Source organism: Macrotis lagotis, chromosome X (assembly GCF_037893015.1).
Source record: "Macrotis lagotis isolate mMagLag1 chromosome X, bilby.v1.9.chrom.fasta, whole genome shotgun sequence".
In the NCBI taxonomy this organism is placed as follows: domain Eukaryota; kingdom Metazoa; phylum Chordata; class Mammalia; order Peramelemorphia; family Peramelidae; genus Macrotis; species Macrotis lagotis.
In genome coordinates this window covers 261165714-261180656 of record NC_133666.1, presented here as the reverse complement: position 1 = coordinate 261180656, position 14943 = coordinate 261165714, and positions in this window count along the sequence as shown.

The window sequence follows — 14943 nt, the reverse complement described above, 5'->3', positions numbered from 1 at the left end:
GGAAGCTAATCTCAGAGGGAAGGCACTTAGCAGCTGAGAGAATGGGAAAGGATATGAGCCAGTCTTGAAGGAAGTCAGTAGGTAGTAGTGAGGAGGAAGAGCATTCCAGGGAAGATAGCCAGCCCCATGGCCTTTAACTTTTCCTTATATAACAGTTTCAAGTTCTCTCTGGCTATCCTCACAAAAGGAATATTATCATTGTCATTGTTTCTGTTAAAATTGGGCATTAAGAATTAAATGTGGGGCAGCTAGGTGGTGCAGTGGATAAAGCACCGGCCCTGGAGTCAGGAGTACCTGGGTTCAAATCCGGTCTCAGACACTTACTAATTACCTAGCTGTGTGGCCTTGGGCAAGCCACTTAACCCCGTTTGCCTAGCAAAAACCTAAAGGAAAAAAAAAGAATTAGATGTAGTGTTCTAGAAGTGATGTAATCAGTACAATGTGAAATGGGGTGGATTTTCATCTCCTTTATTCTGGGCACTAATGTTAATGCTCAACTTTTTTTTTTTGTTTGTTTTATATAAAATATGTTGTAGAGATAAAAATGACAAGATCTGGTAATGTATTAGATAGGTGGAATGAGTAAGAGTAAAGAATCAAGGATGACATTGAAGTGTCAAGCCTGGCTGACAGGAGGATAGTAGTGCTGTCAATATTAAGTAGTGAAATTTGAAAGAGAGGAAGGTTTTTAGGGGAGAGATGTTCTGTTTTGAAGGTTTTAAGATGTCTCTGGGATATCTAGGTTGAAACAGTTGGTAATGTGGTACTAGACCTTAAGTCTATATTCATTAGAGAATATAGAAAGAAAAGGAAGAAGGGCCTGGGACAGAAATTGGGATATACACAGGCATATGCTGATAAATAAACAATCAACTCTCCAAAAAATTGCAGGATATTTAAATTTAATCAGCATTTTGATTTTTGCAAGATAATGAGGTTAAGGAACTTGCCCAAGGTCACACAGCTAAGTAATTAAGTGGTCTGAGGCCGAATTTGAACTCAGGTCCTCCTGACTCCAGGGTCGGTGCTCTATCCACTGCACCATCTAGCTGCCCCCTTAATCTGCATTTTTAATATTTTCTCTGTCACTTTCTCAAGGCCAGACAATCAAACAAACAATTCAAATCCAGATTTGTACTATTTGCTGATTTTTTGTGGTATAAATAACTCAAAACTGAAAATTTTTAAATTGAGCCTTAAAAACTGGTTTCAAAATATCACCTGATGTGCCCACAGTGAATATGACTGACATAGATGAAAATTCAGCAAAGAAAATGAGAAACAGGAGTAGAATCGAGAAGGCAGCATTAAGGAACCCCAGAGAGAAAAGCATTCTGGAGACGGGAGTCAACAGTGTCAAATGTTGCAGAGGATAATGACTGAAAAAAGCTATAGGTTTTATCAAGGGATCTTTAATAACTTTGGAAGAGCAGTTTAGAGATTGATTGGAGAGGAAATGAAAACATGCTTTTTTCTGAGGGAATTGTAGAACCTCTTTTTTTTTTATGATGAAAACTTGAGTGCATATTTAGGTGGAAGGGAAAGAACCAGAATATGGGAAGAGATTTAAAGTTATGGGCAAGGGGATGCTGTAGATAGTGGGAGTCATCTGCTGAAGAAGATGGAAAAGGATGAAATGAAGGGTATACTTCAGAGGAGTTAGCCTTGGCAAAGAAGAGGGCTACATCTTCAAAAAAAAAGGATACAGTGGGGGACTGGAGATGAGTAAAGAAGGAGGATCTCACAACAAATGGCCCAAGTTATTTCTGTGAAGGAAGAAGTAAAGTACACAGATGAGAGGTTGAAAAAAGAAAATGGGATCACAGATCCATTTGATTATTTCAGTTATTTGTTCCCAAGTCTTTTCTCCCGTATTAAATGGGTAAATTCCTTAAAGATAGGGACCTTAAGGTGGGTGGAGCCAAGATGGGGACATGAAGGGAGTCTTAGGAGCTCTCTGATAAAAACTCATAAACTAAGGACTCTAACTAAACTTTCAAGAGACAGAACCCACAAAGGGGCCCAGTGAGGCAGTTCTCCTACTCAAGGTAACCTGGAAAAGAGCAGAAAGGCTCTGCTCCCTGGGGTCGGAGGGGCGGCCCGCAGAGGGGTGGCCCGCCAGAGCCAAAGAACTTCAGCCTCCCGGAGGCAGCCCCAGGGTGCTGGGAGCTGTGGCTCACAGCAGCAGGGGAGTCTTCTGAGCTGCACCCCGGGGAGCACCAGCACAAAGTGGGGGAACAGCGGGGGACCCCTGCCAGAGCAAGCACATGGAGCCCAGCCCTCAGGGCACACAGCAAGCAGTTTGGTCTTTAGGCAGCCTAGACCGGGAAACAGAAGCAGGTGGAGCCAGTAAGCAGGAGCCCCCGGGACATGAGCCCATTGAGCTGAGGGAGGGGAGTGAAGAGAGAGAGAGAGACTGGAGCTCAGTCCTCTGCCCCTGGAACAGGACTCTGGGGCTCTGACCACATTCAGATCCTGATCACAGTCTAGGCCCCCCCATAGTACAGCAGCCCCCCCCCCGCCTCGGCCCTGTGGCAGAGTGGGGCGCTTATGGTCATTCACAGACCAGGAGGGAGGACAGAACCCCACACACTGAGACCCTTGTGGGAGTGTCCCAAAAGCTCAGGCTTAAGCTGGGAAAATGAACAAGCAAAGAAATGAGGAAGACCATTGAGAAATATTTTGCAAATGAGCCCAAGAAGGATCAAAATACTCAGTCTGAAGATGAGGAAGCACAAGCTCCTGCATCTAAAGACTCCAAGAAAAACAGAAATTGGGCTCAGGCTATGACAGAGCTCAAAAAAGACTTTGAAAATCAAATGAGGGAGTTGGAAGAAAAACTGGGAAAAGAAAGGAGAGAGATGCAGGAAAAACATGAAAATGAAGTCAGCAGCTTAGTCAAGGAAATCCAAAAAAATGCTGAAGAAAAATAGCATGCTAAAAAACAGTTTAGGTCAAATGGATAAAACAGTTCAAAAAGTTATTGAGGAGAAGAATGCTTTAAAAAGCAAAATTGGCCAGATGGAAAAAGATAAGAAAACTCTCTGAGGAGAACAAATCCTTCAGACAAAGAATAGAATTCAGGGAGATTGATGCATTTACCAGAAATCAGGAATCAATACTACAAAACCAAAAAAATGAAAAATTAGAAGAAAATGTGAAATATCTCATTGACAAAACAACTGATATGGAAAACAGACTTAGGAAAGATAATTTGAAAATTATTGGAATAGCTGAAAGTCATGATCAGGAAAAGAGCCTTGACATCATTTTCAAAGAATTACTACAGGAAAATTGCCCTGATATTCTAGAAGCAGAGGGCAAAATAGAAATGGAGAGAATACACCGATCCCCCCAAGAAAGAGATCCCAAAAAACCAACCCCCGGGAATATTATAGCCAAGTCCCAGAACTCCCAAGTCAAAGAGAAAATATTACAAGCGGCCAGAAGGACACAGTTCAAATATCGCGGAGCTGCAGTAAGGATCACACAGGACTTAGCAGCAACTACATTGGAAGCTCGTAGGGCTTGGAATACAATATACTGGAAGGCAAAAGAGCTTAGAATGCAGCCAAGAATGAACTACCCAGCAAGGCTGAATGTCCTCTTCCAGGGGAAAAAGATGGACTTTCAATGAACCAGGGGAATTTCAAAGGTTCCTTTTGGAATGGCCAGAGCTGAACAGAAGGTTTGATCTTCAGATACAGGACTCAGGTGAAGCATGGAGATTGGAGGAGAAGGGGGAAATATGAGGGACTTAATGAGGATGAACTGCATGTATAGAAAAATGATACTGATAATATTCATATGAACCATCTCAGTTAATAGAGCAGGTAGAGGGAGCTTTTATAGTTGAAGCACAGGAGAAAGCTGAATTCGAAGATAAAATATGGTGTAAAAATGGAGTCAATAGGAAAAAAAAGGGAAGTGGAATGGGAGAGGGAAAAAGGAGAGTGGGAATAGTCCAAGATATTTCACATAATAAATTTTTTTTTATTACAATGAGATATTGCAATGATATGGAAGGGGGGGGAGGCAAGGGGGAATGAGGGAACCTTTGCTCTCATCAGAGATGGCTAGGAGAGGAAACAGCAAATATACTCAATGGGGTATACACAACTGGAGTAAGAAGGAAGGGGGAGCAGGGGGAAGGGGTGGGGATGTGAATGAAGGAGGAGAGGATGGACCATGGGGGGACAGTGGTCAGATATAACACATTTTCTTTTTTTACTTCTTGCAAGGGGCTGGGATTGGATGGCCTGCCCAGGACCATAGGGCCAGGTGGATTCTGGGCCTAAAGGGTGGTATGGGGGCTCAGGGCTTCTTGGCCCCAGGACCAGGGATCTGTCTGCTGCGCCACTCAGCGACCCTACAGCAGAGTCAGAGTGAAAGGAGAGAGAAAATATAGTACAAGGTAGTGGAGAAATAAGAAAGGAGGGAGTTGCGATCAGCAATGGCAATGGTGGAAAAATATGGAAGTAACTTTTGTGATGGACTTATCATAAAGAATGTGATCCACCCACGACAGAGTTGGTGGTGTTGGAACAAAGACTGAAGCACATTTTTTGTTATTATTTGGGGGAGGGTGCAGGGCAAGTGGGGCTGGGTGGCCTGCCTGGGGCCACATAGCAGGGTGATCTTTGGGTGTCTGGGGCCGGATTCAGACCCGGGTGCTCCTGGCTCAAGGGCCAATGCTCTGTCTGCCACCCAGCCACCCCTACTATGATTACTATTTTATTTTATTTGGGGTCTTTTTTTTTTTCTTCTTTTTGGTTTTTGCAGGGCAGTGGGGATCTGGTGGCTTGCATGTCACATGGCTGGGTGATTATTGGGTTTACGAGGCTGGATATGGACTCAGGTGCTCGTGGCTCCAGGGCTGGTGCTTCGTCCATTGCACCACCTGGCCATACCTACAATTATTACTATAATTTTTTTAATTTTAATTTTTTTCCTCTCTCCTTTGCTTTTTCGCCCAAGCAAGTCTATCTATATTCATGGGGGGAGGGGTATTTTGTTTACTTGTAAACAAGTACATTTTATTAATGTAAAAAAAACATTTGTACAAAATGAGAATAAAAAATAAATTAAAATTAAAAAAAAAGATAGAGACCTTAAGCATTATTTATCTGCTGGCAGAGAGGTGAAGTGATTTTTTCCCCAAGATTTCACATGTAATAAATAATAGTTTGAATTCAACCCAGATCGTATTTCAAATGTACTGTACTTTTTCCAATGTGCCACACTGCCCCCAAGCAGATAATGTAATAGGTTGCATTAACAGGACTGAGAAAAACCATGGTTGAATACCACTGTATTACCCTTAAGGTAGACATTGGTCAAGTAATCATATTTGTCAAGTTTAACCTTCAGGGGCTACTAGGTGGATAGAGCACTGGTCCTGGAGTCAGGAGGATCTGAGCTTGACACTTCATACTTAGCTATGTGACCTTGAGCAAGTCACTTAACCCTATTGTTTTGCAGAAACAAACAAAAAGTATAACCTTCAATTAGCTCCCCATCTACCTCACTATATTATTTTTGTCCTGCCCTTTTCTTTGTCCTGTAAAGGTATGAGAGCTTTTATCAAATGCTTTGCTGGAATTTAGTATCTTATATTTTGCCAACTTTTTCTGATTTGCTAATAGAATAGTTCAATCAGAAATAATTTGGCATATCTTGTGATCTTATGATCAGACTTATAGCTGGACGGGACTTCAGAGGGTATCAGTTCCAATCCCCTCATTTTAAAGATGGTGAGACTGAGCCACAGAGAGGTTAATTAACTTGTCCAGATTGACACAGTGTCTGAACTTAGTGGTACAATTTTACAATTGTTTGTTGTGTGCTATTAGGGAATTGCAGCACATTTACAACCTGGTCCTGTTGAACACAGGTTTAACAAATGCAGGATTTGGAAATTGATTGAAAGCTGAATTTTGAATAACCCGTTGTTTCAAAATTACTCAGTGCCCAGGTGGTGGCAGCACTCCTCAAGAAGCTGTGACAGAAAATTTTTCTCTAATCCTGCCTGTTATTCCAACCTCACCTGCCCTGCTTACTCTTAAATCCTGCCTATTGAGTCCCTTTCCTTTCCTTTCCTTTCATCTCCTCTCAATACCATTTGTATTTCTTTTAAACCTGTTTCCTACGATTAGCAGCCAGATCCAAATGGTCAGAGCTCTCCACTTACTGGTACTTTTCCTCCTATTTCTCTAGATGGGTACAGGGTCCTTTCCTATCATACAATTAATGTTTTTTCTAGAAAAAGTTTTTGCCCAATGATTTTGAACCCTGCTTTTAAAAAAAATCAAACTTTTTTTTCTTAATCTGATGTTTTTCTGGATTATTTGGAAGGCAAATTGGCTTTTCTGCAGAATATCTCTGGGTTAGATTTTATTCTTAGTTATTTAAAGAGTTGGATGATTGATCAGAGGACATGCTCATTAAAATCAGGGAAGTTGTATGTAGCTTGCAAAAAAAAAATAGGATTAGTCTTTAAAAATGACCTTGACAAGTTACAGAAATGGTCAGTACTAGATTGGATTAAATTCAGTGGGATGAAATATAAGGCAATACAGTTGAGAAGGGAAAGCATATAGTTACAAGATAAAGAATGATTTGTTCAGATTAAGTACAATAAAAAGAAACCTGAGTGTCATAAAAGACAGCAAACCAAATGAATTCAAGATATAATGTTACCAACTAACATATAACTTCAGTAAATTAGTGTTGGAACAGTCATATGCTATGAAAGAACAGTGAAATAATTTCTAAATTTGCTGCATAGTGAGTGTAAAGCCTTTATTAAAGTTATATCTATGCTAAGGGTAGACCCAGATATTTCAAGGATGATTTTAAGAGCTGGATGGTGTCCTACATAGAAGGTCAGTGTTTTAGGAGCAATATCTGCTGGGTAGGTTAGTCTGGTTTTTTTCTTAATTGGCTTGGGGTGCTAAGGCTCAGGCTATTGATGGAAGTTCCTTGTGACCTCAGTACAAAAACCAGCCCATAGAATGCAGGAGTGACTCTCCCTTAGGCCAGATATGTGTGCCAGCATGGCTGAATCAATACTGTGTCCATGATTGAGTATCCTTTCTATACGATGGCTAGGTAAACCTTTTGTTAACTGTTACATCATAAACAAATATCTCTTTTTGAAGCTGAAGCTTCAAACTGACCTTAATCAGGACTGGCCTGTACCAGTTGGTATAGTCAACAATGTTGGATTGGAATAACTTCCTTTAAGTAAGAAAAAGGCAATATAGAGGAAAGTGAATTAAATCCCCTGGTGGCCTCTGGAGGTGCTTCTGGTGGTGCTAGTCACAAACTGGAGGCATCTACCTATTGCAGGGAGATTAGAGAATAAATTGCTTGTGGGCAGTCAGCAACTAGAGAAGATAGTGAATAAGTTCTGTGCCTTTAAGAAACAAATCATGAGATCCTGTAGATTGTTACTGAATTGAAAAACCTTTTGTTGATAGTGATAGTAATCTAGATGGTGATCTCTAGAGCCAACTGCTGTGGTAGGAATAGACCCCAAAAGAAAATAGACTTCCCAAAGACTGGAATTTTGAAATGTCTAAGAACTGTGCTAAAGGAATTTCTTGGGACTTTTTATGTGACATTTGGAAAACTATTGGTAACTATCACATGAACTCTTTAGGGACTCTAGTGTCATCAGACTCCAGGGGAGGCATTTTAAAGGACAATGGTTTTTTAAAAATTTTATTTATTAAGGCAATGGGGTTAAATGATTTGCCTAAGGTCATACAGCTAGTAAATGTCTGAGGCTGGATTTGAACTCAGATCCTCCTGACTCCAGGGCTGGTGCTCTATCCACTGTGCTACCTAGCTGCCCCAAGGACAATGCTTAATACTCTTTTGGAGTTTAGGGATCTACTTAGAATTGCAAATATGGAAATTTATGCCAGTTGTTTCCTTGTCAAGAACTGATATTGGAGTATAGTGCTATATCATTTTTAAATGGGTTTAATCATATTGCTACAGCCTAACTCATAAGATTGTAAGCCTTAGTTGAGATTTTATAGCCTTAAAAGTTTTATATAAATCAATTATTATCATTATTATACGGGCAATCATATTTATAAAATAGATTCTTATTTAGTTTCTGAAAAGGAACTACTAAATATGTTGAATAATTATTGAGAGTCTCAGCCTTGTTTTTTTTTTTAATTATTCATGGATGTTTATTCCTCACCTCCTCAAAGTCTGTTAAAGATCTTTAAAACTTTTTAATCACCCTAACCATTTTATCAGCTATATCTTTCTTTCCTTTGTCTCTCTGATTCTGTTCCCTTTCATCACCAACTTCTGGTTTCATTAGTTTGCTTTATTCATCAGTTTGTTTTACATAGCTTTTCTTATTTCTCTTGCCAACTTACTTCTCCTTCCTTCTTCTCAGGTCATTTCTCCCAATCCTTTTCCTCATTCATATTGCTTTCTCCTTCACATTGATATCTTCTTTTTCAGCTTAAGTTATCATTCTTTAGCTTATCCTCAAGTTTTCCCAAATATCTACAAATCTCTCTTCTCAAAAATTCATCTCTAACTTTATTCATATTTTCAGATCCACTAAAAAGCACCATCAGTTTTTCTTCTTATTTAGCCTAAACCCCTTTTATTCTACACCTTTCTCTCACAGTAATACAAGCAGTGTCATCTTTTACTTTATATCATTGCTTCAATGTGGCACTTTTTGTTTTTTAAATAATATTCCCTCCATCATTACAATATGGAAAATTAACAAATATTATTGGGCACTGAGAATCTGGACTTATAGGTGAAATTTCTAAAGTTCCCAAAAGGATTTCTAAGTCCCCTTCAAAATCTTTGAAGATGGCTACCTTCTTATCAAACTCTTTTAAATAGACTTAATTTCCTTAAGCACTAGATTAAAGCTAAATTGAAAAGAATTATGTCTTAATCACTCAACATTTATTAAGTACCTACTTTGTGTCAGGCACTATGCTAAGTAAGCTCTAGGTGTACAAAAAAAAGCAAAAGATAGTTCCTGCCCTCTAGGAGCTAATAATCATGGGAAACAACATGCAAATGAACACATACAAAGCAAACTGCAATTAACCCAGGGAAGACTTCGGAATTAAAGGAGTTGGGGAAGACTTCCTGTAGAAGGTAGAATTTCTTTGTATTTAAAGGAAGCCAGTAAAGTCAGTAGTCAGAGTGAAGAAGGGAGAGTTTCAGATATAGGGGAAACCAGGGAAAATGCCCAGAGTTGAGAGAAAGAGTGTCTGTGGAATAGCCATGAGGTCAGTGTCACTGTTTTGAAGAGTATTTGTTGGAAGAGTAAGATCTAAGGAGACAGTAAAGGGAGGAGGCTAGGTAATGAAGGACATTGAATGCTAAACAGATCATTTTATTTTTGCTTCTGAAGGCTTTAGGAAACTATTGGAGGTTTTTTGAATCAGGCAATGAAATGACCACAATGTACTTTAGGAAATTTGTGTTAGTGAGAATAGATTGGAATAGGAGGAGACTTGGGGCAGTCAGACCCACCAGTAGTTTATGGCAATAATACAGGCCTGAAATGATGAGGGTTTACACTAGAGTAGTTACAGAGGAAAGAAGGGGACATATTGGAGAAATGGTAAAAAAAAAGGGAAATTCACAGACTTTGTCAACAGTTTGGATGGAGGGATAGGGTGAGAGATATTGAGAAATCCAGGATGACTCCTGAGGTTGTGAACCTGAGAGACTTGGAGGATAGTGGTACCATCTACAGGAAAAGGGAAGATAGGAGTAGGGAAGGCTTAAAAGGAAAGATAACGAGTTCAGTTTTGGACATATTGAGCTTAAAATGTCTTAAATTATTTTTCTTTTTTAAATTTCTAGCCTTGAATTTAGCATTATAATATTATTTTTGACTTTGTTACTGCAAATATTTAGTGTTTCAGGTGTACTTGGGGCTGGCTTCATATACTAAACACCATTTATAAATGCCTATGGAAGTGTATATATTCCTAGTATCAAATGGTTGATTTGAAAATGGGAAGGTGGCTTAGATTAAGTTCTACTTTTCATTAACATTTCTGTGTTACAAAACATTCCCATATAGCCAAATGATTTGGACAGCCCCCTAAAGATTATTTAAAAAGTGGCATTTGGTTTTGGGAAAAATTTTCAAACTTCATCTTTTCCAGTTTCCATTTAATGGAAGATTGGTCAAGTAAATTATTGTCAGTTGGGTGTTTATTGGGATTTCAAGATGGATATATTTCCCCCAAAAGGAATATATAAGTACATTTTATAGACCATGTTTCCTATCCCAGTAGGTTTATAATCCAAGATGGACACATGTATGCAAGTATACTTCAAAAAATAGTGAATAACCAACAAGATGTGGACAGATACAATCACAAAATGGTATCCTTGAAAGCTTTATTAAAGTATGCCATTCTAAATATATTTTTTGATTTCTAAATTCCATTTTAAAAAAATTTATAGAATTTTTCCTATTTCATCTGCTAGAGAAAATCCTTATTTAAGTAGATAGCTTGCATATTCAGTTGCCATTACCCAAGAGTATGATTTTGAAAAGTGATAGAAATTAAATTTGTCGTGTTGCTTTTTCCCAGACTGTCAGATCTCTAAATTGTAAAATGCTTTGTCAGCATTTCCTTCACCACACATGATACCTCCTTTGGTATATGCAAACCAAGAAGCAATGTTGAATGCAGCTGTATTTAATCTACTAAACCCTCTTATACCATAGGGAATTAAAAACTTCTATGGAACTATAATTTATGTCTGTCTGAATTTCCATTCATTGTAGTATCTTTTGAAGATAGTGGTGAAAAGTATCTAAGTGATATGAAATGTAAAAGTGTAAATAAGAAGATCTCTTGGTAAACTTCCTTATTTTTTTTCAGTGAAATTGAGGCAAGGTTCTCAAATAAGAGGGTAGAAGAAGGGAAACCAGGTTTGAGGAATGCTGAAAAGGTTTGGAAAGATGTAGTTAGCAAGAGAATTGATTAAGTAATTATACAAGGATTGCCTTGTAGCTGAGAGGGACCAGTTGAAGTTATGTAACATAAATTTGAAATGTACCAAGTTAGCAGTATCATGGTTTTCTAGCTTAATTTAGAAGCATCTGAATAGGAATGGAGGCAACAGATAATGGGAGCTGAGCCTTGGGAGGACTAGATGGGAAATAAGATAAGAGGGCACATGATTTAAGAGGATGGTGTAGAGTTGAAGAAGTTTCCCCAGGGGTCAAGATAGGGAAGTGAAAAGTCTGTTTCCAGTTCAGGGTTGATGGCCTGAGAAAGAACTGAGGTGAGTGGGGAGGAAAGGGTAAGGATTTGATATCTCAATAATTAGGAAACAGGATTTCAGGTTGTAAGTTGGAGAGAGAAGTGGAACATTGGTAGATAATAGTGATGATAAGGGAAATTCAGAGGAACACTTGTGGTCAATAGCAAGATCAAAATGTGAACATTTCTGTGTATAGCCAAGATAGAGTAGAAAAGCAGATCATGGGAATTCAATCGATATTAAATTTGAGCCTGCTAATTCACCAGACGCTCTAAGTTGAGAAACTGGCAGGTTAGCTGTTTGTACAGGAGGCCCCTTACATGAAGGTAGGACCTGAGGAGGAAAGGTGAATGTTCTAGAAGTTGAAAGAGAACAGCTACCAGTATCTTGACCAAGTGGTAAATACGAACTGAATGAATCTGAAAAAAAAAAAAAGGTTATAGGGGTAGAGGAACCTGGAAGGTGGAGAACAAGAAGTATTCCAGGTTCCCTTCCATGATCCTTGAGTTGTAGGAATAGAAGATGATTTATTAGGAATGAAGGTGCAACTGGAAAGGATTGCCAGGGAAGTCCTGTCATCAGAAGGCATGTCTAGTGAGTACAGAAGAATGGAAGAAATGATAAAGGAAAATGATGAAAGTAATTTTGTCCCCGATAAAGTAGGCACTCCAAAGAGCACAGTGGAACAGGTTGGTAAATTTAGAATAGGATGTTGGGTAGGGAGGGGTTAAGTTGAGGGGGGTGGAAATAAGGGAGTGGTCAGTGAAGGTGAAAAACAGGTTTTGAATGGTGGTGATAGCCAATAGTTCAAAATCACTTGATAGGGGAGAATATGATAGAGTAGAATGTGATAATTATGGAGGAATGATTTCAGGTAGATTATGATGCCTAGGTGTTCAACCTCAGCCAGAAAGGAGGGAAGGCTCAGCTGAAGCAGTCAGTGAAGAGGGAAGTGATGTCAGGGTCCAGGATGTTTCCCTCCTTCCCTTTTTATTCAGAAGACTCAGGTTAGACAAAGTCACACAAAAAATGTCAAAATAAAATTATTTATGTTGAATATTTCTCTTTCTCCCCCCCCACAATAATTTTCTCCCCCCCCAAATTTGTCCTATCAGTTATTTTTGAAAAATTACATTTTTTCAAACAACAAAAGTCACCTTCTCTACTCTCTTACTCAAATGAGAATGAAAGAGAAACATAAACCTTATTACAAACATATATATGTATATATAGTCAAGCAAAATTATTTCTGCATTGTTCTTGTACAAAAATACATGACTTATTATGTACTCTGAGCCCTTTACTTGTCTTATTAGGAGATGTTGCCTTGTCAATTAAATGAAATAAACTGGATCTTGCATTTTATTATTCTAGGTAGTGCTTTTAAAAGAGACCCAAAGTATGCTATTTAGAAAGCAGTCAGTAAACATGTATTAAGTGCCTACTGTTTGCCAGGCAGTATAAAAAACACTGAATTTAGTTAGAGCTGAGCGGAAGTCCCTACTTTGTCACTTACCAGCTTTGTGGCCCTGGGCAAATCATTTATGTTTACAGGTCTCAGTTTTCTTATTTTACAAATTCATAGGACTAATCGACCTTTTTTTATCTTAGTATTAATTAATAGAAATAAGAGGGCTCAAATGAGTTCTTATAAATGAACCTTAAAATCAAAAGTCCAGAATTTCTGAAGAGAATTGAAGGGATAGCTAGCCATACATTATCTTTACAAAATTTATACAAGTTTAAACATGCCCTGACTTTATTTTCTTAACCATTTCTGCTGAATATAATATTCTTATCCTCTCTTAATATGTGGTCTAGTGTTGCCAAACATTTTTAGCAACTTTAGCTTACTCCCTTTGCATTTAAGTGATGAATGACTCAGGTGTGTTTTAGAAGCATTTTTTTTAAACTTTAAGGCCAGCTTTCATAATGGAAGGCCCTATAATTGTACAAGTATCATGTTAATATCTAAAGCATCTAGAACATTTAAATTTTTTCTAACTTGAGAAATAGAAAGATTGAAATAATTTAAACTTTTGGTAGTTTTAAAATAAATATAACTAGATATACTCATATTTGTCTTTGGGAGGCAACATGGTATAATTGATAACAAGCTGGCTTCAAAGTCAGGAAGATCTGGTTTGGGTCTTGCTGCTGATGTATATTGGCTTTATCATCCTGGACTAGTCACTTAATCTCTCACTGCTGTAGACAGAAAAGTAGTGGAGGAAATGCTGATCTACATTTTGTAGGGGAAATTCCTTATTGAGATCACAGGTTTAATTTTTAAAATATTATGCCTTTAGATTTTCTCTTCCTATGTGAATTCTGTACTTGATTAAAAAGCAAAATTTATCCCTTTCTATCAGATAAGCAAATTAAACAAATAAGTCATATGGGGTGGCTTCCTGGGAGAGGATACAGAAGAGACACTGAGAAAAATTTGGATGATTATAATTGAACCCTTATTCTTTTATGCTTGTAATACTCAAACAATTCAGTTTGATTAATCAGGCATCCCAGATCCCTATACTGCCCTTCATCATTGGCCAGGATTTAATACCAAATATTCATTCAGTTGCCTGGCTTGTATTTTCCTAGTCAGGATATTCTATAAGTATTACATGAATTGAGTCAACAAATGAATAAAGTATAGTGCTTGAAAGGACCAAATGTCTGGGTGTTGCCATAACCTCCAGGAAAACTCTTAGGAACCCAGTTCTACCACAATTTGGTAAAGCCATCCAACTTTTACTGGTCTTAAATCCTGCCCTGTTCTATATAAGCTACCTCATTACAATGTCACATGAGCAATATACTTGATGTTTATTCTCTTTTTTCCTTTTTTTAATTATATAAATATTTTATTTATTTTTCAAATACATACAATGGTAGTTTCTATCAACCATTTTTTCAAGGTTTTGAGTTTTACAATTTTCCCAACCCCCAACAAAAGGCAATCCAATATAGGCTTTACATTTGTGACCATGCTAAATCTAGATCGAAACTGAACCTGTTGTGAGAGAAGAATCAGCTCCAAAAGGAAGAAAGGGAACTTTAGAGGTAACAAAATGACCTAATACATAAAGACAACTTTTAAAAATCAAAGTTTAAACTTTTGATCTTTGTTTAAACTCCACAGTTCCTTCTTTGGATACAGATGGTATTCTCCATCACAAATCCCCTAAAATTGTCTTGTTTGTTGCACTGATGGAGTGAACAAGTCCATCAAGGTTCATCACCACCCCATGTTGTTGTTAGTGTGTATAATGTTCTTCTGGTTCTGCTCATCTCACTCTTGCTGTTTTACCCCTAACTAGGGTCCTTTTTTATTTCATGAAAATTTTATTGCTCTCTTCTTATTACTATCACCAAAATTTTTTTCAGTGCCTCTTCTGCATCCCTTCCCAGAGAGCCATCCCATATAATAAATACTAATTTTTAAAGACAAAAGAGATAAATATCAGTAAAACCAATATATGTCTCAAGTCTGAATAATGTGCAATGTAATGCATACATACATACATATATATTATATACATTTCTGCAAAGAAGTGGGGCAAGAATGGGATGTTAGACTTGGAGTCAGGAAGATCCAAGTGCAAATCCTTAGTCACTCACTTAGCTGAGTAATTTAAAAACTGCCTC